At 38.0% G+C, this 21,507-nt stretch overlaps 1 long non-coding RNA gene across 1 annotated transcript in view; it reads left to right on the top strand.

Annotated features, from left to right (window-relative positions):
- The window catches only part of LOC135296528 (uncharacterized), a 65,201-nt gene that overhangs the window by 6,765 nt on the left and 36,929 nt on the right, over positions 1–21,507 (top strand). Inside the window, exon 2 of the long non-coding RNA XR_010358615.1 lies at positions 16,067–16,144. This is a non-coding gene — a long non-coding RNA (uncharacterized LOC135296528). The remainder of the gene's footprint in view (positions 1–16,066; positions 16,145–21,507) is intronic.

Here is a 21,507-nt window from a genome sequence, read left to right as displayed (position 1 = left end):
AAACAATGTTGATAATGTAGAGACATTCCTATTCTGCTGAGCTGGGCTTACACAGCACCAAGGCCTTTTTGGACACTACCCCACCAGAGAGGGGCCTGCTCAAGGAGTTGGGGGGAGACACAGCTGGGACAGCTGACCCCAACTGACCACAGGAACATTTCATTTCACATGGCACCATACTCAGAATTTAAAGCTGGAGGAAGAACAAGGAAAGGGGATTGTGCAGAGTTATGGTGTTTGTCTTCCTAAGTCATGGTTACATGTGTTGGAGCCCTCCTTTCCTGGGGATGACTGAACACCTGCCTGCCCATGTGAAGTGGTGAATGAATTCTTTGTTTTGTTTTGCTTGTGTGTGTGTGGCTTTTGCTTCACCTGTTAAACTGTCCTTATCTCAACACACAAATATTTTTCACTTTTACTATTCCACTTCCCTCTCTGATCCCACTGCTGAGGGAGTGAGTGAGCAGCTGTGTGGTTCTTAGCTGCCAGCTGGGGTTAAACCACAACAAAATACAGTAACTGAATGTGAAAAGAAAGAAACAAACTCTAAAGAAAGTGAAGAGAACTGTGAGACCACGGCCATAACTAACTCAATGTCCACTGACATCAGCAGCTTTGGGGTTTTTAAGATTTTTTTTAATGAGATTTAAACTGCATGGCAGAGGGTAAATACAGAACTCTGAATTAAGTTGATACGCAGTTGTGTAATAGGTGATTGTATGTAAGTGCCATATCCAGTTAGGCTGACTCTGTGTCTAGAAGACATGAAGGACCAGTTACCAGACTGCCAGGAGTAGAAGCAAAACTTGGACTGCAAAGTACTTGCAGAAGTTTATTGAAAGTTTGCCTTGATAGAACCAGAGGTTTTTGGCAGGTTCCACTTTACCTGCATGCCAAACAAGTATAGAAAGGTATTACTCAATGTGGACAAATCCTAATTTTTCTGAATAATGTAATTAATAGAATTTGATGCTGAATATGTCCTTAAGAGATTTACCTAGCTTAAATTAAAGTGACTCCATTACCAGGCATTTCTAATATTCAGGAAAGTTATTCCTTGATAAGAAAGTATTGATTGCTGTGTCTTTTGTTACCTGAGTCTTCCCTAAAATGCAAAGTAATAGTGAGCAGAAAATGTAAACATAGTACTGGTTCTATTTTAATAAGGTGCATCTTTGGCCTGTTTAGCTCTCATGAATTGGAAGGCAAGCCTTTAGGGAATACAGTGTAAATTACTTGAAACTTTTCCAAAATATTTTGTCTTATCCCACAGTAACTCTATTTCTTTATCTTACCTGGGCATAAAGGGTTGCTATAATCTACTAATTATAATCCACTGATTGCAACACAGAGTTTTGAGTTAAATTTTATGTTATTTGTCATTAGTCACCTCCCAGGTACTATGAAATAACTTTATATTGGTATTGAGGATGTACAGAAAAACAACTTCAATTTTTCACAATGATTTTTATTATTAACATTCTTTAATGGAAGATGTCAGATTAGGGAATTTTATTGACAGGATTCAGTCAGCTAGTATTAGCCTAATTAATGTCTGCTGGTGTATATCTGAATATGTATGTGTACCTCAATGAACATTTGCACACCCAGGGAAGTTCCCTTGAAGTCTAGACATGCTCACATCTCTCCAAGAGAGAGAAGTCTGGCAAAGAAGTCATTGTAGCTGTGTTTTCAGCACTTCCTGGTCCCAGTGTTAACCTTCATGGGCAGCTTATATGAACCCCATCCTCTTCACAGGGGAACTGAGGTGACCATTTGCCCCTACCTCTCACAGGAGTGGTAACTCATAGGTGCTGTTTCAGCACTCTTCCTTCTGCCCATGAGAGGCACTGGACATGTCACAAGTGTAATATGCCTTGATATTTTTTCTTTAACATATCTCAACCTCACAGGAGCCTGGCATGGGGCTTGTTTTGGTAAACAGACCATATTTCCTTCAAGCACTTTCATTTCTGCAATCCTGGGTGTGTGATGTGCTCCCCTGAAGGAAGCTCACTGCTGTTGCCTTGCTTCCAATTGAGCTGCCGTGGCAAAATGCCTTCCACCCGAGAGGCTTCAGGGAGGGTTAGGTAACAGGCCTGGGTTAGTGAAAGAGCCACTTTTTAAAGGATGTGCAATTAAGCCATTCAGATGCTGCTTCAAAGCTGGGGAGCTTTCTCAATAATGGGGAGATGGGAATACCATGCAGGAAATTTGGGTGACCTGGATAGCAAGTAAGACGAAATTTGTGTTATGGTAGACAAAGTCATGCATTGAAGGATTATTTAGGCTTTGTGTGTCATCAGTGGCAAATAAGGAAAGAAAAGAAAATGGGTGAATCAGTCAGCTTCAGGATGGCTGTAAAAAAGCCTCGAAAAAAGTCAATGGCAATCCTAGAATGAAAACTGGACAAAGTTTTTCCAGTTGAGGTAAAAAAGTATGACTGCACCATGCAGGACCCTGAGGAAGTCATAATCTAAGTATTCTACATGGTTTTAGTCAGCCAAGCTCCAGCACAGTAAGTTGAAATGGGAATGTGTGTAAAGGGAAATAATGTATCAGGCAAGCGGAGTACCCACATTGCAATCAAAGTCCAAAGTAACATAGTTTCACTAAGTGAATTCTTCCCATCAGAAGGTCAAAGTGGGTAAAAAGTAGGGATGAAAGAACAATTTAAAGTGGATATGACAATGCAGGCACAAGACCAAGTAAGTATAAATGTGCAAGAATTCCTTGCATTGTGGTGGAGGAGCAGCTGAACTGACCCCAGCAGTATTGCACACCAAATGAGCTCAAACCAAACAAATTGAGCATTTCTCCACAACACATCAACAAGTGTCTGTGGGAGTCCTTTCCATATTCTGCTCAAAAAACAGTTTTCATGAGCTCAAGAATCAATCAAATTAATATATGGGAGAAAAAAAATCCCAGTGAGGTCTATTAAACAGCTTTCAGCTGAGGAGTTCCACAAGCTGGGAGCAAGTTAGGAAGTCCTTGAGCTAAGAAGACATGAAAGTTTCAGGGGGTTGTTGCCACATGCTTATACCATTGTTATTTTCTTCCATGGACATTCATTGTTGATCACAGTTTTCAGTGTGTTTTCAGTAGTTTCTCATAAAGCAGAAAACTAATCAAAGGAAGAAACAATGGACCTAACACCAACCCTCTGTCAATCTTTCCCCCCTCAAAAAAAAAGCCACCAAAAATCCATAATCCCCTAAGCTATTTTCTTTCTACTAAATAAAAATGTGTGGGATTTTTTTGGCATGATCTTTCCTGCCTGTAGCCTGGAGAAAACAGAAGTATCCATCCACATAGTAGACAGTGACTTTGGTGTGAAAGGACAGGCTGTTTTAAAACGCGATAAGAAGAACAGAAAGCAGTAGGCTTTGTCATTTGAGAAAGCATAGTTCAGAGGGCCTCTGAGATGCAGTGGAATAAGACAAGATGAAGAAGTATCATGAAATGGCCAGTTTTAGAAGGCTGAAAATTGAAAGCTGTAGCAAAATTGTTTTGGTGCCTTTGCTGCAGAAGTGACCGCTGGAACACCACAATTGAGCGTGCTCATGGATGAGATTTCTGCACAAGAAAGGGTAGCTGGGAGTCAGTTCAGTAACATGAGCAGGTGATCAGTCTCTCTAACAAATCTTCCTTGTCTCCTCCCCTAGGGGATACCTATCCATTTCAGTATAACCTGTAGTTCTTGTTCAAGAATAGAGTACAGAATTGAATCTTTCAGGAGTTTTTGAGGTGGGTTTGGCTTTTTTTTTTTCTTTTCCTTCTCTATTATCTGTATTTTTTTTTCCTCTGGTAAGGCAGGACTAATTATTTCTGTACTACATCAAAGTGGGACACTCATATATCTGTATCCCAAGTACTCTGCTCCAGCAGTGATTGGCTAATACTATCTGCACCCCAAAAAGATGAAGAGAAAAGAAGTTTTACATGAACTGTTGGAGAATAACCTTCTTCCAGAAAAATGTTCCTTTTTTCTCTCTGTAATTGGAAAAATCTTTTCTGCAATTTATATAATACTGTTCACTACTGTATTTTTAAAAATATTCTAGTCATCTATGCAATAAATATTCTTTTTCATTGGAAAATATTTGCATTAACATTAGACAAAAAAGGTAGCAAGATTACCTGTACCTTGCTTACTGCTTATTAGTTATGAATATTTTTCACTGCTTGCTGCAAGGGCACATTCCACTATATGAGTTAAGGAGAAAAAAATTCTGGTTGCCTCTCTGCTCTCCACTGCCTCAACCTCTGTCCTCTCCCACAAGGCTTTATCTTTTTATTTTTTCTTAGAGAGTCCTGACCTTCATGTCCTTGCTAAATTTTTTGTACCTAAATGCATGTCTTGTAATGCTGCGGTAATTTCTGCTGTGAAGAGTTACAGAGTCAAGTCCAAGTCAGGTAGCACCACTTCCTTAATGCAGCAGCATCTCTTTTTATCATTATTTTTGTCCCTTCTGTGCTTTGGACTTCTTAGAATTCTGCATGTTAAACTGACTTCCACTATTGATAGAGAAAATATCTTCACTGCCTGTTGTCAAACCCAGGTCCATTTTAATACCTTGAGGCAGCAGATGTGAAATTTTGCCCACAGCTGAACTGTGGGAACAGGGAGCATGCTGGCTGCATCATGACTTCATACCAGGATCCCTGCCCTCCCTAAAAAGGAAACCTGGAAGTCATGGACCCAGATGTCAGGCTGGGAGGAAAGGGCAACTTAGGGAGTACACAACTCTTCCCAGCCTGTGAGGTGATCAAGCAGCACAAATGGCTTCAGCTCTGGCATCAGGTTCCTTCTTCCCTTTTGCTGATGGATAAAACTTGCCTGAACTCCAACTGCCTCTAGAATGTTCCTATTCAGAGGACTTTGCAAGACTGAGGGCAAGGACCCAATGGATTGCATAAGGCTTGCAGCAGAATTTCTGGTCTTTACTGTGGATGTCATTTATTACTTGTTCCTCATGTTGTTATCACAGGAATCATAAGATAAGTTTAAAAACATTCATTAACAATTTTGTTACATGGCTTTGATTTTGATAATTACCTCCTTTTAACTTTGCTTGTTTCATTCCCTTCACTTTTCTTTGGAGATTTTTTTCATCAGTAAACTTTCTGTAACAGAAGTTCTTCAGATAGCATATTTTTTTTATCAAGCTACTATGGTTACTGACTATTTTGATAAAGACTTAGTGTCCTGCATGTGTAAACCTATTATTATTCAGAAAATTTCAAGAAAACATTTTTTTCTTAATTATAATGCAGACATATTTATTTATGAACAATTGCTTAACAATTTTAAGTTTCTAAATTATGATATTTGTTCTCTTAATAAATAATTTTAATAAACATGTCCAGATTTCAGTAAACATAGGAGCTTCCATTTAAATATATTCTCTGCTCTTGAGTTCTTTATTAAAAATTTTTTCTTTTTTTATATATGACAGCTTTCATTACAATTACTTTTGAAAAAAATATATTGCAGGCAGGTCCCATGCTGTCTCACCCATGTTTGTTTCTGCAAATCACAAATTGGAAGGGCTTATGAATTTCTTTTTTTCTGCTTTGTTTTCCAACATTTATTGATTTCCAGTCATAGAGCATCATGTATTCTCTCTGGAGTGCGATACAAGATGGTGTCTTTTTTGCATCATTTGCAATATCATCCATTATTAGACTAATATTTAATTTACTTATTATGTACATAATTATATAATTAATTATGTATATTAAGTAATTATATATGGTGTTCATAAACAACAAAATATTATGAAAAGTCACATTTTTTTTGTTATCTAAATTTATTTCACATCTGATAAACTGATCTGAGACTCCAGTGTTTCTTTTCCCTTTTCTGTTTTATATCTATTAATGCCTTCCTCCTACTTTTATTTTCTATTGCAACATTGGCTCAAAAATGACTACTGAAATTGAATATAAATATGAAAAACACACTTATTAGATTTAAACACGAATTACCTCATTCCATCCCTGGCCTGTGATTCCTTTTCCTTTAGCCTGCCGTGTTTCTCGGAATGTATTCATTTTTGGAACAGTTAATTACCATACCAGATTCTTTCAAACAAAATAACTTCCATATTCAGACATTAACAGCAAAGAGCATCTGGATGGCACAGCCAAATGAGAGATGTGCAGCAGCACAAGTCCAGACTGCACTTTTTAGAGAAAAACTAATTGATTCTTCTCTCCTGTCTCCAATCTGAGCATGGCAGCTGTATTTTCCCTCGCACTGCGGATGTGTGACACAGTGCAAAGGTTGACACAATGCTGGGAAAAGCAGAAGAAAAGTGAATGGGACTGTAAAACTCCCTCTTTTGGCTCAGTGGGGAGTCTTCAGAGTTTACTTCAGCAGGGAGGAACTCATTTTGAGTTTTCCCTAAACAAAGCAGCACAGTAAGAGGAGCAAAACTGCCTCCTCTCTCTTTGTGTGCATCTGTTTCTACTTTAATCACTCTTAGCAGGAATATTGTATGGTTTCTCATCCCTTGAACATAAACAAATCTGGTACTCTTCTTTCTTCCTAGAGGATTTCAAGCAGTTCTCCAATATTATTCTATTAATGTCTGCATGTGTCAATCCATGATTCAACAAGTCCCACAAACCGTGCGTGCACACAGGCACACATACACTTTCAGCAGATAGTCACAGAAATAATTAAAAGCTACCAGAAACTCAGTTACCCTGTCCAAATAGCTATAAGCACTTTCCTAATTTGCACACTTTTATGCCAATGACATTTTATTTCACCATCACACCTCTAGTATCTATGGCCCTAAGCTGCCCTTCTGGTAGAAGGGTCCCCATTATCACAGATAAAAGATCTTTTGTGTTTTAAGAAACATATATAGCAGTCAGTCTCAAAGGATATCTGTTATTTCAGTAGGACTTTTTATTAGTGTGCTTTTTTGTTAGTTTTGTTCATGTTCTAAAGCATCATAAGCAATTATAAAACTATTTAAAATTATAAAACTATAAAACTCTCATCTCTGAAAAAAATAGGTTTCACTTGGAAAACTATACTGAAAACAGTATATGAGTGGTAATGTTTGTACTTTTCCAATGTAAGTAGATACACATGACTTTTAGAATTCCTAGTCCAGTTTACTGAGTCTTGTTGGATTAGCCAAGTGAAAGAACCATGTTGTCACTACAGAACGTGTTGATTTGTTGACCCATTCAGCCAGGATCCTCGCTCTAAAAGAGTGGTGAGTGGTAGATTAGCCCCCCCAAAGCTTTAAGCTGCTGTCCTCAGTAAGCAAGGAGGTCACTACATGTCTTCCACAGATCATTATTAGCCCTCAAACATGACTTCATTAGCTACCTACTGTGTAACTGCTGAGTTCACCACAAGTTGGAATTCACCCAAAGAGCAATGATGCTAACAGGAATGAACTAAATTATATCACCAGTTAATGTGACAGTGGTCTACAATGATTGTTTTGCTGTTAAAAAAAAGAAACCTAAAAAACCCCCAAAAGTCAGCAAGCAAGTAAGCAAAAACTACCCAAAAACCCACTCCCCACCCCGCAAAAAAACCCAAAAAAAACCCCAAACAAACCCAAACCAACAAAAAACCCACAAACCACCACATTTGTGAGAAATCAAATGAAAGCACCAGGTTTCATTTGGGGGATTTGAGGAGTCTCAGGACTCCTCATGCTCACAGTCACCCACATGCTCAAGCGCTTGGGTGTCTCAGTGCTAATAGTGACAAACATTGCTACTGAAGTATCACTGGAAGATTTAGGGTAAAGCAAGAATCTCTTCGATAATGTTTGCCATCGATGAAATGTTTCTTCTCACCAAAGTATTGCTCAGATTGTTTCTCTTTGTCTCTGAATTACAACAGTTGTGGACTTTGTGCGGGCACAAATGACGTAAAGACACAGGGCTAAGAAAAGGGCTTGATTGCCTGTGCTGTTTAATTGCTAGCACCCTCCCCTACAGTTTTGATCTGCATCAAGCAGCACTCCACAGGCACTGCTCGGGCATGAACAGGAAATAAATCAAGGGATGTTTCAATGGACAGTGTGATGCAGGTGAGACCAGGGCAACCATGTCCGGGCACCAACCCTATGGGCCAGCAAACAGCCCCTCAACCTCTTTTCTTTTGTATATTTGCAGAAAAAGCATACTCTGAGGGTGTAGATTTCAGCATGAGCTAACCATCAGGTCATTCAAGGAGATTACCTTTTGTCCATCAAAGCAGCTGGGACATAGTGAAGCTGAAAGCCTTGGCATGGATCTGACTCTACTGCTGCCCTCGGTGCCCTGCTCCCCACCTGCCCTGGCTCCCTGTCACTCTCAGCTTCTCTTCTCTCTGCAACTGGGTAGGAGACTAATTTGGCTGAAACTGGAGAGGCACAGATGGTACCAGGGTACTGTCTCCAAACATACCAGCTGCTATAAACCTTGGAGTTTTTGTCAGCATCCCCAAAATGGCTCTGTTAATAGTCTGTGCAATGGAAAGAGAAAGAGAGGTGAGAGACACTGATTTTTCAAGTTCTTAGTATTAAGTCAGTGAAATTTTTTCACCTTAGTATTTTAAAAAAAGGGAGTCAGTAGATTCCCAAGGTCTCTACACTTTTCCTGTGAGCTACAGTGGCACATTAAAAGGAGCTTTCTGAAAGGCAACCTTAGAGTAAAAAAGGAACTGGCATTTTCTTGGTGTCAGAATGGGTGGAATGATTCATCAGGAAAGAAAATATGTGGCAAAAACTGAGGCCTTGCTAAGACATCTGGTGTTTGTAAACAATGACAGATAATCAGAAAGCAAAGACAAAGCTTCTCCCAGCTTTGAAAGACCATTTATTCCACCAAATATGGTTACTGCTCCCTCCCCTATTCCTTGCATCCTCTGTTTCTGAGGAACGATAGTTTATATAACATTCAGAGTTCAGCCCGAAAGAAGCAAAAATTAATTTTGTACAAAACTAATACTGACTTTAGAAAAAAGCAAAACAAATTCATATACATTTTGATTTTAACTCAATTAAGTAAGACTTTTAAAAATTCTTACCATTACTTCTCACATATTAAATATAAAATAAAGGATCAGATAAGGATTGTAGCTGTCTTAGGGCACACAGGACTTACTTTTTCTCATACTCTCCATGACTTTGCTCTTGTCTGCATTCCTGAGGTATATCATGGGTCATAGATCCAAAAGTTGTTTCTACTGTTGTTATAAGAGGATTACAAAACCTCGTATAAAAAGTAAAGAATGTATGATATGCATAGTTTAGTTCTACTACATATGCATCTAATCAACTAGCATATATCTGTATATTTCCTGGTATATACAATTAAAATGTAACTTTATTGTAACAGAAAAAAACCCAAACAAACAGTAAAACTCATTCTCCACCCTGGTTATGAGCATACTTTCTTTCTGTGAAAGTATAAGCAATGAGAAAAGGTAGTATTTTAATATCTCATTTTTGTCATACTTGAATAGCAGGAATATTGCTTTCCTCTCCCCTACTAATGATGAATCAGTCACTCATTTCATAAGTATGCAAAATCCCAAGATATTCAGTATGTTCTTTGTAATAATTGATTTGTCAGTCCTTTTAAATATAAACTACTTTATCTGTCTATCCATGCATGCATTCATCCATCTTTTTGTTATGTTTTATTTCTTAGTTCCATATTTTATGTAGCTTCCAAAAACACAGAAGACCCAAAAGAACAATTTTGTTTATAAATTGTCTCCAGGAATGCTTTCTACTAGAATTTCCTATCAAATGCCAGTAAGAATCTATAAAACTCAGTCAGAAGTTCACAGGCATTAGAATCCTTGTTATTGATGGGTCTTGGGGTCAGATTCAGCTAATGGTAAGGGATCTTTCTCCTGGGAATGAGTTTCTTCAATTATTTGGCCTTCTTCCCCAGCTAACAGTTTTATGAGCAAATGTTGTTGCAATATCTATCTCTGAAATTACACCCTGACCATGTTAAAATGATATAATGATCTCAGGCCCTGTAAAGCCCAGTGCTAACCTGCTACACTCACTGATTAGCCTGGGACTGCTGCAGGATATAAATAAAGCTGGCAGTTGGACTAAAAGGCAACTGGTAGGGCCTGAGCAGACTGAGAAATTTTGGCCTTGGTTATTTGTTTTCTTGCCAACCTTCAACAAGCATGATGCTGCCACTCTGTCCCAGAAACTTTGCTTTAGCCTGGTGTGAGAACAGTCAAGCAACTTTTTAGCCTCCTTTGAGGAGAATTGGAGGAATGGATAAAGTGTATGGAAAAGCAGTGCTCAGACACTTTCAGAGAATAACAGGCTGTTAAAAATGCTTGTTTCCTGGAATCACTATATTTTGTTTTGTAGATGTTCCAACACAGCAGTACAAATACTTGCATTTTCCTTTGGTTAGATACCATCAGGAAAGTAAAATTCAAGTGAAAGTAAAATTTAAGTATTTCTGAAACAGGTATCCTTTTCTTTGGTAGTCTGCCTGCATGTTGCAACTCTCAGTATAGAAAATTGAAAATTAACAAAACCATTCTATATCCACAAATAAATTCTATGGGCATTTACTTAGTTAGGTTTAAAAACCCCAAATTTGATATGTACTCCTAGTTTTAATAGGGATGTATGGTAGAAAATGGCACAAAGAGACATGAACCCCAAACTGGATGGCCTCTACCATCCCCAGAGCTAAATAAACAAAGACCAAAACACAAAACAAAAAACAGCCAAAAGAAAACATAGGACAGCAATCACAAAATATCTTGAAGATGTTTTTGTTTATTACACAGAAGCTGGAAGCACAGGACATTCCACTAGAAACTCTTTTTAAGAGATTTCTAGTATGATTTCCCAAATCCACGAAGTATGGCTAAAATTCTACACACCATAGGGTTTTTCTGTCTTGTGGTTTACATGACTAGGTATTCTAAGGGTCTGTGATAGATACACACCAACCGCAGGGTTGAGTCATTCATAGGAAATTAATTCATCATTAATGAATATTAATTCACTTGAGAGACATCTTAGCAATTGAGATGGGTTAAAATGTGTCAGTGTTGCCAACAAGGAAATACACGAGAAGTAGGCATGGGAATATTGCCCATATTTTTCCGGCTCTAGAAATTTTTACCAAAGACCTACACTTCTGTGTTAAACAAGTCAGATGCAGCCAGCTGGGAATGAAAATAACACTTCAAACTTTCCTCTCAATTGAAAGGTAAAAATCCAAACAGAATTAGCATCTGTAAATCCCAAAGCTTTTCAGCAGCGCTTTCTGTCTCTGATTTGAAATGCATTTTGTGCGGTTAATATAGAATGAAGGGGCCAAGATAGCTGGACTGTAAAAGCATTCATTAGCCAGCCATGAAGATGGAGTTCACGATTAATATTTAGCGTTAAGCAGCACCATCCTTTGGGGTTTTTGCTCACATAGATGTGAGGTATACATTTCTTATCATGTCCTATAATATTTTAAAGAACTGCCCTCCTTGAAGCATTACAGTATACAAATCTTCCCTGGCTAACAGATATTTCATGGAAAGCAAAACCCTTCATACCTCCACCCACAAGGAGAGATTGTAATTTTGGCAGAAAACATTGGAATATTTATTGTAAGGAAAAAGAAAAAAGAAGAAAAATAAATTATTTGGCCATGTTGACATGAACAATTTTAAGTTAAGCAAAACACTGTATTGTGTTTTCATGAAAACATGACTTTAGATAGGTCTGTTAATTGCTGCTCATTTTTGGTACTTTTTGGTAATTTTGAGAAATTGTGGTGGAGAATAGAAATTGAAGTTGGAGAGGATGTTAGGATCACCAATTAGGAAGGGCCAAGTGGTTTCTCAATTCTGGTGACTGTAACAAAGCTTGATTTTTCTTTAACTTAATTTTCAGTTTAGCTTTGTTCATAGCTAATTTAGACCCATTTGGTCTTGGGTCAACTTAATCTCATTTTCAGTTTAAAATATTTGTTTCTAGGCCAGCTGTTTGTTCCATCAAATTTTCATGCAGCTGAAAAAGGCTACCCATTATATGACAGTAGCTAAACCTTGCCAACTTTTCCATTTCCCATAAAAAAGGGTTTTCCCTCACCTGATAGTATCCCAGGTCTACATCTGCTCTACTTGAACACAGATGGACTAAAGCAGCAAAATCTTTTTCTTCCTTTATATCCCAGTGTTATTTCCACCATGCAAGGTTCTCGTGCTTCACACAAAGGAGACATTTTGCACCATTTAATGGCATACTTTATTACTTGTTAATGCTCCTTAAAATTGGTGCAGGACCTGAGCTGAACTCACTGCATCAGTGCAACTTCAAACTGGTCTCAAAGACTGGGGTTTGGAGCCACAGCTGAGTTGTAAGTACACAGTCCTCCACAAGGGTAAGGTTGACCACAGAAATTATGCACTCAGCCTTACATCTCCTGGCTAGAACACAAAAATAATAATCCATTTGGCCTGTTCATTGTCTAATAGTTAATATTTTTTAGCCAATTTTGTTGAGTCAACACTCAGGCTGGAGTGAGAACCAATTGTCAACAAGTCACTATAAACACTTAAAAAAAATTACTTTGTTATGGGTTCCTGGTGTGTGGGTTCACAATAGAGTGAATTTTATGTGTTCAAGTGTAGCCTAAATTTGGTGGTTAACCAGAGAATATTGGGCTTCTTGTTCCTGTGTTTAGATTTCCTCTGGTGCCCAAGCTGGCCAGAAGCCTTTGAATTTTTCTGAAGTAATTTCTGTGATCATGGTGTTGTCATGTCCAGCACTGTAAGGTCAAGAAGGGCTTTGGACAATTTAAAGAGAAAAAAGAGACCAGTACATTCCAATTGTCTGCTTCCCAGTAGTGATTTACCTACCGAACAGCATTGTGCTCTAAACCTTAAAACCCCTTAAACTGCCTTGTTTTGAAATATGAATGTTTCTAGGTATGTGAAATTCAGACTTCACAGCATGAGTTTGGGTGTCTTGTCAGTGCTTCTGTTACCAACTGAAGAATATGTATAAGAAAAGAGCTGTGGCTCAAGATCTGAGGAAGTCTGTGTCTTGGTCATCCTCTGCACAGGGAAATGTAAAAAACCACTGTTTTGCAAAAAAATAACTGTGCTGTGGCCTGCAGGCAGTGGCTTTTCAGGAACTTGTCTATCTCAGATTCACAGAAAGTAACTGGATTTGTCTGGGTGTTGAGATTCAGTTTCCACAGAGAAGTGTACAGAGAGAGACTTATTTTTTAGTTTGTGGGGTTTTTTTAATTCTGAGAAAGTGCACTTAGAATTTTATGTAATGCCTCTGATGCCTCCACACATAGGGGACAATTAAGGTGATCCTGGTAGGAAATATAACAAGAGAGAAGTTGCACTATAGCAATACCTTACTTCTTCTTTGCCCAGAGACTGGAACAAAACGTATCTCAGTTTTCACGTACAGTAGAGAGCTCTTCACAGAAAAAGTTGCTCACAATTGAGATCTGATGTGGAGGAAATAGCAATTAGAGATTTGTTTATTTCAGAATACTCCAAAAGAATGTTTTACATTGATTTGCAATGAAACCAGTGACATAGAACTTCAAAGATTGTGGAAAAAGAAACTTTATGATTTTCTATTTCATTTTATTGTTGTCTTGTGAGAATTTCTATGGCTAAACCCTGTATGGAAGGTGAGTACATAATGCTAGTCCAGAGTTTATTGACCACTAATGTGTATAAAAAATTGATAATTCTCCTCTAACTGCCAGTACCTGGACACATGCAGAAAAGGAAGGAAACTACCTTCTCCATACAAATACATGAAACTAATAAGAAATCATAATTTAAAAAGCTCTTAATTAAAAAAATAAAATAAAGGCTACAAGAAAGAAAATGTGTCTAATTTTCATGAAGAAACACTCTTAAAGCTTTTCTCCTTCAATAAGATTGAAGAATGGAGTTGTATAAGCAGAGATTGCAGAGAGACATTAGTTCTATCAATATTTTGTAGCAATATCTTTATTTGATCTTTCCATGATGAGAAGACTGCCTTGAATACCTTCAACTATGTTGCCTGTTGAAAGACATCTACTGGTGTTTTTGTGGCCACACAGAGTCCAAGCTCCTAGGGCAAGAAGTTCTTCTGGCAATTGCTTTGGGAGCATGCTGAGGGATGTGTTGTACCACCTCTTTTCATGAAGGACAGTGTGAAGAGATGATCTGGGGAGAAGCTGGATTGATCTACAGCCACTTTGCTGTGATTTGCAGAGCCAGCATGTAAAGACAGATGAATGAGGGAAAGTGGAGGGAAGGGATGCGTAATACTTTCTTTATAATGGGTCAGCACAACTTTATTACAAGCAGGGATGTAATGCCAAAGAAACCACACAGCACTTAATTTTTTCCTTCTTCTTTTTACCCAAGCATTTGAAAAGAGACAGAAAGAATTTCAGGCTTTAACAGGGATCTCTGAAAACACCTTGCTTCTCATGCAAGTCTGTCACAGCCCTCCCACACCCTTTGCTGTCCAAATAAACAATGCAAGAGAATGTTCTTTACATTCCCTGTTGAGCATGTATAGAAAAGATTGCTCTTGCACAGCCTGCTCTCTGTTGACAACAATGCTTCCTGTTATTGTGGAGGACTCACAGGCCTGCCTCCAGTCCAGATCTGGGGAGCGGTGGTGTCACAGATGTTTTTTCAGGTGTAGAATTCCTGTTGGCCACACAGGCCGTTCACACAGGATAAAATGGGTGTCTTCAGCTTGGCTCAGTGTCTCTGTTTGCTCAGTACTGTGCTGAGCCAGCTACTCTTTGTGGCAGTGATGAAACTAGGGAATGTGGAAGGGAGTTTTAAAACCCTTCCTGTTGCATATAGGAAATGTTCTGAAAACCTGAGATTTCACTTTTTGTGCCTTTTGTGTGTCAGCTAGGGCAGGGGGGAGAAGAACAGGGAATTGTGAGTTCAAGGACTGCATGATAGGAAAGAGTTTCTTTTTGCTGGAAGAATGTGGTTGAACTTTCTCCCTGAAGAAGATTTATCCTGTTGTGATTTCAAGGACCCTTAAAAAAGCCAGCCTTAGAGAGCCACCCACACAAGACAGCAGCGTAGCAGCTGCATAACAACGCTATCATGGTTAATGACTGCAAATACAGTGTAGTTTTATGAAAAGGTCACTGTGAGAGGGTATCCTGCTGTGCTAGAGCTTATGCAGGTGCTGTGGGTGTATCCATAATAGTATCATATCACTGGTGGCAGGGAATTTTTAGATACCAGCCTTCTCTGTATTAACCTGGAGAGAACTCTGCATTCCATAAACTTATTTAACCCCAACATGAGTGGTTTTACAGTACAGTAGCTACTTCACTAAAACTCATTTCACTGTCACTTTGATGTACTGTCAAAATGTGCTTTTCTTTTTCTTTCCAGTAAAAAATCTTTCTTGCTTTGTAAACACTTTGTTTGTGTTAGATATGTAAGAATACTCCTCCTTAAAATGGTTGTTTTGATGAAATGTAGACTTGCCTGATATTACTTTTCCAGTAAAATGTGGAAAGGAAAACTGTGGTCTGCTGTAAAAGTGAAAAACCATTGCTGAGCTTTGTTTGTTTAAAAAGAAAGCTGCAAGGCCCAGGACCTGCTGTTGCAATGAGGGCAGGCTAAGAGTTCAGATGATCCATTTCTTCATTCTTTCACTCAATTGTTTTTTCACAATGGTTCTTCAGTTTGTTGGAGACAATCCTGAAGCTAACAAAACAGCCAATACTTTGTATTAAAAATCAGTTGTTAAATATTGCACATGGGAAAATAAATGGTTATTTGGCATATTTCTAAAACATCATCAATGCTTTGCTATTCAACATACACACATCACTTTTTGGTGAATTCATATGAGCAGAGGCCTAAGATCAGTGAGAAAACCCAGCAGTGCTGAAGAGAATAACAATATTTTTCAAATATTCTCCATGTTTATCTCTCATTTTGAAATTTCAACAAATTCTGAGAGATACTATAGCTGTGGAAAAGAGGTAATGATGACAGTGCAATTGCACTTTAATTTATTTATTTTTTTCACCGCAGATCAAAAACAACACAGAAGGAATAAAATACCTGGTTCTTTATCTGATGTGTCAGGACAGCTACCAGTAAGTTATTCAGGTAAAATATTTCTCAGCTCACACCTATGCACGCATAGATGCACACAAATATATGTGGGTGTGTGTACACTTCTTTAGGAACAGCTGTCACTAACAGGGGGTTTTTGTCTACTTCAGTGGTAACAAATGAAAATACTAGATCTGATTGAGTTGGTCAGACAATGAAACACTTTATTTTTATGCACCACCTTTCATGTAAGCATATCATGAAATTCTTCAAAGGCAGTTTATCTACACATTCCTGAATGCTGCAAGTAAAGTGCTCAGATTTACAGGAAGCATCTGTACATGTTGCAGGGCAGGGGTGAAGATGGAAACAATGGCCAAGTTTCAGGAGAATGATTGAATGCTAGAAAACTGGGAAGTTCATACAGTGGAATGAACATTTTTTTTAAACAGTTGGAGAGGCTCTGCCTACTGAGCAGATGACTCCTGGAAGGAATTTGAAGAAAATTAGTGGGAATGGCTATTTCAGATGGCAGAAGGAATCAAAATAGAAAGCTAGTTCCTTAGGCCTGGACTGTCTCCTTTCAAGTCTGAAACATATTTCCTTTCTCTCTTGAATCTTTTGTATCCAAGAGCTCTTTATCCTGCTCTGATAATAACAACCCAGAAGGAAGGCTCCAGGGGAAAGAAACTGGGGTGAGCTCTACTTATGACCCCTTCATCACTCAGGCTGATGTGGATAGGACTTGCAAACTTTCTGCCTGTTGTGGATTCATAATGTTTGGATATTTTCTCAGCACACCCCAACAGGATCCCCCAAACTCCCTGCCCTCTCCCTAGCAGCAGTATTCAACAGTATCCTCCAGCTTGTAAACAGGCCCTGGCTGAGTACTGTCTATTAGCAACAAAAGGAACATGTGATAGATCTAAAATGATAGATTTTAGAAATAGATCAGAGTAGACCTTGGAAAAATTGACATTATTTCTATTTTGGCAACAAGAAGACTCATATTCACCCGATAAATATCAGAAAAATTGGCTTCATTTGACAAAATCATCATGTGGAACAGAATAAATTTAAATTATAGAAGTTTGTACTTCAGTTCTTTTCCTTATAAGGTCTCTTGCTATTAATAGGCAAAACTACATACACAGTGTATGTTCAATAGATGTGATTTAAAAAAATTATGAAAATCTCCAGTTTCCATTTGAAAATGATACATACAGCAAGAGTCTGAACTGCAGATTTTAATAATGCTCTGACAAGTTTAATCGATACATATAAAATGCAATTTTGAATTACATGGTGGAAATCCTTTTGGTTTCACTCAGGCAAAGTTCTTATACTGGTCTTGCTATTTCCTAATTTTTTTTCTCTCTTCTGGGCTGTGATTCCCCATTTTTCTCTTACCTCTTTTGTAGAGTTTTGCTTCAGTGTATTTTTTAATGCATTATTGTTAGTAATTCTTTCAGGGGATATGGGGCATAGCTGTTACACTTATAGTAAAAAAAACCCCAGCACTTCAGTACACATGTAAAGAGGGGAATTTTCTCTTTTCATAAAAAGAAGTTATGATACTAATAAGATTTCAGCATCAACAAAAATTGACATCTGTAATTAAGAAGATAAACGCAGAAACAGATTTCAGGTTGAGTCATCAGTGGTCTTCACATCTTGCTGTGGGTTGCAAATCAAAGAAAAGCAAAGCTGAGTGAAGTTGGTATAAGGGCCTTTGGTCTGCTGTGCTTCCTTGTGTGCTGAGTTAGGTGCTCTGGAATACAGGTGATAGCTGAGACATTCTTTCACTCTCAGAGGCTGTGCTTAACTACAGGCAAAAAACAAGGGACCTGGTTGTATATAGTTTTATGATCTTAGAACAGGCAAGTAATGGTGCTTAGTGGGTCAAGGAACTTGGGGCATGATAAATTGAATTTCCAGTTATCTATTCAAAAACAGATGGTAACATTTCAAAACACTTTGTTGCCAGCATGCTAACTTGAAAGGTCACACAGTGCTCTCAGCTGAGTTTTTCTATTGTTTGAGGTTTCTGCTTGCAGGCTGAGAGCAATATCCTGCACATTTTTTTAGCCTGTGGTGATACTAGTCACTGTAATCTGACATAAGTATGGCCTGCCACCCCCAACTGGATGTTCTCTTTACTCTTTAGGTTAGGCATGAGATTTGTGCAGCTGCTTGGTGATCTGACTCACCCTACAAATACTAGTTCTGGTACTGTTGATGATGGTGGGAATAGGCAAGCTGTGAGAATATGGGGCCATCCTTTCTATCAGCAGGCAATATCTACATCAGTTCACAATATCTGAAAGATAGTGTTGAAGTAAAATCATCTTCAGCTTCATGGATGAATTTGAAATATTCTGTAGCTTGGGTGCAACTCCCATACCTTTTTTGTATTGCTTCCAAGTATTATTTAATCTGTAGAAGAAATTTCACATCATGAAATGTTAAATTAGACAAACCAAACTGTGACATCCTTAACAAAACTATACCTGAGTCTCATGGCAAAGGCTCTTTACACTGGCAAATAATTACATGCTAAATGGAAGAATTTGGAGAAGCTTCAAGTTTATTGTTCTCATTGGTTTGTCTGCCAAGGCAGCAATGAAAGTAATTAACTGTTCAGTCACATCTAAACCCAAGTAGCAGGAAAGAAAGGATAATAGAGGGTAATAAATCCGTTTCTATGTCCTGTCTGATTGTAGACTACCACAGTTCTAATATCTTAAAATATTTATATGGTAACAAAAAATAGAGATACAGAGACTCTTCCGCAGTCATCTGTTTCAACCACCATTTCTCATAGTTCATTTTCACTCCATCACATCAGTTTTTTACCTTTCCATATTAGGTAGGTAATTCATCTAGATAGTTTTTCTTTCCTTTATTTTTTTTTCTTTAATATAACCAAGCTATCATTTTTCATCACCTGATTTTTCCAGTTCTGTCCAAAAGCCTAGGTTTTCACCCCTGGCCAGCTTTTAAGGGTTGCTTCTCAGTCTTTTCAGTTAATGAAGAGCCAGGCATGCAAAAGGAAAGAAGAGTCTCCTGGTGACACTGAGTTGCATTTTCTGAGTTTGTCTTTTACCAGCCTTTTCCCACTTCCTCTCCAAGGGGTATTGCACACATGGATTGTGAAGGAAAAGATATTTAAACTCTAACCTCCAAAGAATTAACTGTCAGACTGCGATCTAAAAGAATTAGCTCATTTCAAGCAAAGGGCATTTTTGTTGCATGATCAGTGACACACCACTTTTTCTCACACACTCTTGTTAGATCCCTTTTAGTAGGTACTGTTACATATACCCAAGTGGAAGTGAGTATCCCCAAGAAGAATCTGTGCAGCACAAATTGCTTCAATTTTCTCCTGGCTCCCAATACAAGTGGTTTTTGGCCATTGGTGGTGGTGGTGCTGTGGTTAGTTATTTTTTGTTGTTGTTGTGGTTTTGTTTTTGTTTTCTTTGGGTTTTTTTTTTTTTTTGTTTGTTTGTTTGGTTTGGTTTGGTTTTTTAAAACTAACTCTTCCAGCAGCAAACATAATGTTGATTTCTGCTATTTGAGGCAGTATTGCCTATAATCAGTGCTTCTAGGAGTAATTGTTCAGCCATACTGAGCACTGTTGCAATGCCACCTCTCAACGCATTCCTAGAGAGTACAGCAGGCTTGCACCTCATGCCACCATGTACAAGCCTGCTCAGGCTCTGCAGCACTCTCCAGCACAAGGTTTCTTCTCCCCTCTGTGCTCTGTGACAACACAGATGAAACTGGTCTGGTTTTTATGCAGCTAATGGACCTTCTTTGGGTGTCTGTCCAAAGCAGATTTGTGTCTGAGCACAAGTGCATGTGATACAGCCTGAACCCACAGATGATGTCTAAGAAGCTGCTGAAGAGAGAGATGAGATCACCCATTTCTCTCACAGCAAACCTCAGAATCTTTGGAATGAAGACACAAAGAAATAAGCTAGGTCTCAGAAATTAGTAATTCTCTTTATTCTCCACAAGATGATCAGGATGAACACAGTGAAACAATTAAGTCTACTGGGATACTTCTAACATCTTCCCAATTACTTCAGGGAATAATTCCATTGTCTGATGATCCCCATATTTTTCCTGGGAAACCTATGCCTCATAGATGTTGCTTTTTCCTTGCCTATGTATTTCATTACAATTATTTTTTTTTAATTTCTTGAACAAATTACTAAAAGTATAAATATGTGTTTCAGATGCCTTTAGAACTCAAATAATGTCATTATTTTCCTTGTAATACACCTTGAATTTTTTTCCTGAATGATAGTTTTGAAACCATATTGACTACAAGGCTAAAAGATAGAAGTAGCTTTGCTCTCTTGAAGAGCTGTCTTTTTGCATAAATTCTATGGTAATATCTTCTTTTTCGACAATTACTTTTGTACTGTTTAAGCAAACAAGTTATAATTTGGAAGTCTATTTTCAGGTGTCTACTCATTAATCAGTGATTAAGAAATACCTCTCAAGGCTGATGTCTGAAGACAGCTGTAGTCAAATAAGGATTTTGATTAACTTCCTTTGGTTTTTTTTGTGTTTGAACAATACATTCTTTTATCCCATTTTCATCTTACAATGCCTGGAGTTTAAAACTACTATTGAATGGGCTATTATTATTTTGGAAAACACCAGGAGCATGATTACTTCTTCTGAAGCTATTTATATGGCATATGAAAAATGGAATTTTAATGTACATGAGTAGAGAATTATGGTATATTGTAGTATTTTCCATGCTGCCCAGTTTTCACAATTGTGATGTCCCAAGGTGCAAAGGAATGCAAAATCATGTTCTTGATTAGGAATTCTTTGCCTTTTCAAAAGAAGTTTCAACTGGTAATTTCTTTTTTGTTTCAATTACAGTATTCTCTAGTTGATGCAATTTAGTGTAGCCTGACCTGAGTCAGAAGCATCAGAAAATCTTTGTCTTTGGAATTACAGTTATCAGCTCATGCACTTGGGCAGTTGTTTCCTGCATGTTGGCTTGTTTTACTCTGCAGCAAGTAGCCAGTACACGTGACAAACTGAATGTTGTGGCAATGCATGATCAAGCTGCATGCTTATTACAGATTTTGGAAAGGGAATCCTTTTACAGATGTTGTCTCTGAGTAAAGCATGTCTGTCTTCATATTTATTTGTGTCAGTATTTTCTACTTTTACCTTATGTGAAGATATTCAGTGGTAGAGATGTTGTGCTTGCTTAGAGCTAGCAGTATGCTCAACTTTGTACAATACTCAGCAGCAGACAATTACTGCCCTGGAGAGCTTAAAGTCTAAAAATACCTCAGCTAGTTCTTCCGCATTTTTCAGCCTTTTAACATTCTCAAGATTTTCTTATTGTTTTGTTTCATCCTAATAAAACTCAATTTTAAACTGTC

Source organism: Passer domesticus, chromosome 3 (assembly GCF_036417665.1).
Source record: "Passer domesticus isolate bPasDom1 chromosome 3, bPasDom1.hap1, whole genome shotgun sequence".
NCBI lineage: Eukaryota > Metazoa > Chordata > Aves > Passeriformes > Passeridae > Passer > Passer domesticus.
This window is presented reverse-complemented; position numbering and strand designations above follow the sequence as displayed.